Here is a 4,845-nt window from a genome sequence, read left to right on the forward strand (position 1 = left end):
CTGAAAACAGTTTTACATAGCATCTTGGCTGAGTTCAGAGAGCTTTATGAGGTTAGCTTGGGGGTATGTAAAACCGGAAAAAGTGTCTTCTCCATAAGGTTAAAGACGGGTTTCTGTTACGAGTCATGCTATCACTTCGTAATCTTAATGCCTAAAAAAGCTCCCTGAAAATTCTAGGAGTACTTAGAAGTCTGCTTTACTGGAAGACTCCTTTTTATTGCAGAACTTCCACCACCACCTCGTTCAGAACGCATCTGGTCAAAGGAGCTCGTGTGAGCCTGTCGCTCCTAACAACTTCCTGGAGACACTGGCAACACGTCCCATTTCTCTTGGCTGTCTGCGGGTACGAGTTAAAGTAAAAGCTCCATGTCAGAACCCTAAAGCCTTTAAAAAGGGCTGCATGCTTTTAAAAGCTATTGACATTGGCTTTCCTGAGGAATATAAATGACAGAAAATGTTTGGGATAGACGGTTGCCTCTTCTAACTTAGGCTTTGTTATTCTTTTCAGCCTTTGCTGAAAGAATTGTATTCTTTTAATTGTATTCAACACAGGCCACTAAAATGTGTAAGCCAGGTATGAATGTGAAATACGTGTGTTCCATCGCTTGCACTGTAATAGGTCAATCAATGTGAGAAAACAAACGCTTTTGTAAACTATTAGGACAAAAGCCAAAAATCAGGACTTTTCAGCAAACACAGAGAAATCCTTTCAAGAACTGTCTATGGTTTTGCACCCTTGGTTGCAGATTCTTGTTGAGGGGAATCTATTCAGGTTTTTTTTATCCAAACCTTTACAACCAACTATCCGCCACAGTTGTTAAACAAGTTACATAGTGCTCCTCCTCTTCTGAAGGAGAGAAAAAAAAAAGAAAAAAGCAGTGTTTGCAAAAGCAGTAAGTTATGCAGAGGCAGCTGGTGAATTAGAGTTCACTGTCTATTTCACAGGGTGTAAGGATGTCAGACTCTTCCACATGCCAGTTCACTGCCCAGTGTATCCTTCCCCTTTGTTATTTCCATTTCTGCCTTTCCTCACTTTGTGATATTATACAACCGGGATGGATCATAAGCAAATCTAGGGTGATACAAATACATCACCCCTTCAAAATGGATGCATGAGGCACACTACAAACTTTTGAAGGCTATAGCTTTAATAGGTGGCATTTATAGGGGAGATATGAGATTAGAATTAAATAATTTGTAATCTTGCTATTTAATGTATAGCGTAGTTAGCCTCAGCAATATGAAAGAGCAGTGAAGTTCCCCTTGATATTAGCATACCCTACTCTCATGAGGTTTAGGGAAGAGGTACTAGTCCCAAAGTTGTTTGAGTGTTTAGGTGGTAATCTAATTTCTAAATATTAAGTTTTGTTTATGAAATAAACATTTCTCCATAAACATTTATTCAATAAAAAAAATCATGTTGCACTTCTTTAATAGCCATACCTCGCCCTGTGGCTTCTGCCTTATTTCCTGTTTAAACTTCTTAAAATTATTTGTATACATTTCAGAATTCCTCTCAAAGATATCTAGATTTTATCTGCTAGATAATGTCTCTTCCCTGAATTTATGAGCTAAATATGAATTTCCTGAAACAACTGTTTGTCCACAACAGTGATACCATCGATCAGTAATATAACCGTTCTGATGTATCTTTATAGAGACATAAATGCTTAGAATTCTTAATCTGTTTATTGCAACTTCATGCACAATCAGAGACTTTATAAAATTCCTAATTTGCAATCTCATTGGTAAACAGTGAAGTGCAGCTGTTCAGGCTACTTGCAGCCAGCTCTGGTTACTTCAACTGGCTAGCCTGTGCTAGCGTATTGCATTGTCTTTGAGAGGACTGTCCCGGTTTTAGCTGAGACAGTGTTAGCTCTTCTTCTTAGCAGCGAGAAGAGCTCCGTGTTTTGGTTTTACTCAGAGGCTCGCTCTGAGAAGAATGTTGCTAGCAAGCTGATGTTTGTGGTTGGAAGTGAAACTCCAAGGACTTTTCAGTGTGCCATGTTCTGGCCAGAGTGCTGAGGCACGGCGGGATAAGGGGGAAGCATAGCTGGGACAAGGGGGACACGATTCCCCTTGTGATTTGTGGTGGAATTTAAGATTAAGGGCAAAACTGGCCAATTAGTATTCCATATCATGCAGCGTCATGCCCAGTATAAAAGTGAGGGACAGCCGGAAGGAAGGGCTTTGGCTCTTTCGCCGCTTTTGCTCCTTTGCGCTTCTGCGCTTTTGCTCTATTGCCTTTTTTTTCTCCCTATTCCAGTACTCCCACTCTCGGAGTACTGTCTCTCTCTCTCTGCCCCTCTCTATTTCGGGGCCTCACGTTTGTCCGGGATTGCAGCTTTGGGATGAGACGGGCTTCGCACACGAGGGGGTGGTGAGCATCTACCCTGTGTATTAAATCATCTGCATTAAATTGTTCTTATCTCAACCCACGGGTTTCCCGTTTCTCCTTTAATTCTCTCCCTCATCCCTGGGGCTGGGGGAGGGTGAGTGAGCGACTGTGTAGGGTTTGGTTGCCGGAGCGGCCTAACCCATGACAATGACAAATACAATTTATTGCATGCTAACATTTGTAGTCGGGCTGAAAGTAGCAGAAATGAGGCAATACAGAAAGTCACTTCTTAAAAATAAAACACAAATCTTATTTAAGATGAAACTTCTAATTTTAACAGTAAGATTTTTTAATGTGGATTATTTCTTATGCTTTTACATTATGCAAACTTTGGAAGAAATGACTTGTTAAATAGATGAACCAATGATCAGGACAAAATACTTTATTTTAATAAACACCTTTCCGTAGTTTAGTCCTTAGTTTAAGCAAGACATACTACTCATTTTAATAAAGAATTCAGATTTTGCATCCTCAGAGGGTAAATGCACTTTGTACATCACTGTTCCACTATCCAGGTTAACTTTTCATATTGCTTATGCCTTTTTTTTTTTTGAAAAACATACAAGTTCTAGAAATATAAGAACAGAAAAAGGAAAGTGATCGCAGTAGCTAATAAAAGCAGCTACGCTTTTAAAACTTGTGTGTGTTATATGTAAACAGATAATCACTTCTTGTCTGGCTTTTAAGATAAAAAAAAAAGACCTAACAGCCCAACTGCTACTTTGAAGCGTCAAAGTTTGGAAAAAGTCATTTAACTTCCAGCTTCAGTGAGATCTTAACATTTGTTGAAGGCAAGTGATCACAAATGGTTGTATTTCTTTTTGATTTTTTCATTTTTAGCTGAACTACTGAAGATTTATCCCTGTGCAAGACATCCAAAAGCATGTACAATTTAAAAATAATTGGACCCTTTATCACAGTAATCAATTGTATAAATACAAGTGAGGAACTGGTTAGGTAGTGATTTTAAAGATTTAGATGTGTAAGCACAAGCTAGCAGTGACATATCATTGTAACAAGCATCATATAAAAAGATGGCAAGGGAAAGTCAGCCTTCACCATGTGAAGTAGCTTGATTTGTTCTCGGGGAGTTCTGTACCCCACTTTATGTCTTTCATGAAGCCTATTATTTATATTATTTGGAAAGAGCCCCTTGAGCAACATCAGGATTATAGTTTCTACAATCTGATTAGAAAAGACTTCCTTCACATAACAGAAGTTTTAAAAGATTTCAAAGGTATCAAAGGCTACTTAAAAGAAGAAGAAAAAAGCCTCTGAATTTGTGTTGGTTAGGACAAGATCTAATTGTTTTTCTTCACTCACACCATGGCATGGAAGATTTATATTGGACTGATGTTCCACAACTTTCTCAGGAAGATTAAGTAGTCCTTCCCCCTCAACAACAACAAAAAAAGAGGGGCAAAAAAGCAGTTAGCTCTCAGAAATGACAGTTGATTCTGAAGTATTTACATAGACTGAAGGGCTATTCATGGCAGTTTTTAAACCTGTTTCTTCTCACACATTTTTGGTGGGAAGCAACACTACTTCCCATTATTTTCTTTAAAAACTGATTGTCATTCAATAATTTATGAAGGTATGGCCATATCTTCACTAGTTCCATCTTCCTTGTTATCCATAGTACGTGCTCCAAAGATTTGAAGAGTTCTGTTTCTGCTTTACTTCACGCTTGATACCTCAACATATCCTATTTACTCTTCCCCTTGCTTCATCAAATAGTGGTAAGGTAAGCAAATGTAAACTGAGTTCTAACCACCTAAAAAGTATGATTTTATTATGTGTTACACATTGACTGGGGGGAAAAAATCAGTAGCAACTAGAATAAAGTGTTAAGACCTGGATTTAAGATATACAATTAAGAAAACTGCAGAGTCATGTTATTAATTTTAAGGCAATTTTGTCTTTTTTTTCCAAACCTAGCAAGGTCCAACATTCAAAGTGTGCAGTCCATTGCTGTTTCATTTTAAGCTTTAAGTAAATAAAGCATGAAGTGGTATTAAAAAAATTATATTGACTTTTTATTCACTTTATTAAATACATGTTTACATTTATGAAAAAGTCTACCAGTTTGCTAATTTAGATTAAGTTAACCATTGTATAAATCACATATGCTTGGAAGTATGCAGTGCTGCCAAACTTCAGTGACACTTATATGAAAAAAAGAAAACAGTTCAATTCTTTTATTAGAAATATAACAGTATGTCACAATATATTGCAAGCTAGATATTTATTTCAAAACAGTATGCAGCATACAAGCAGTGTTTAATTTTTATAGGACTATGTAAAAATTACTCTTTCCAAATCTGTAGTTCTTCACATTGTCGGAGCTGTTTTACTAATTAACCAGCAAACAGGGAAAAAGACAAAAACGACGAAGAAAGTTGTATGCACTTAAACATACTGAGGAAGAGATAACGAGAACGTTGACC

Source organism: Tauraco erythrolophus, chromosome 5 (genome assembly GCF_009769465.1).
Source record: "Tauraco erythrolophus isolate bTauEry1 chromosome 5, bTauEry1.pri, whole genome shotgun sequence".
NCBI lineage: Eukaryota > Metazoa > Chordata > Aves > Musophagiformes > Musophagidae > Tauraco > Tauraco erythrolophus.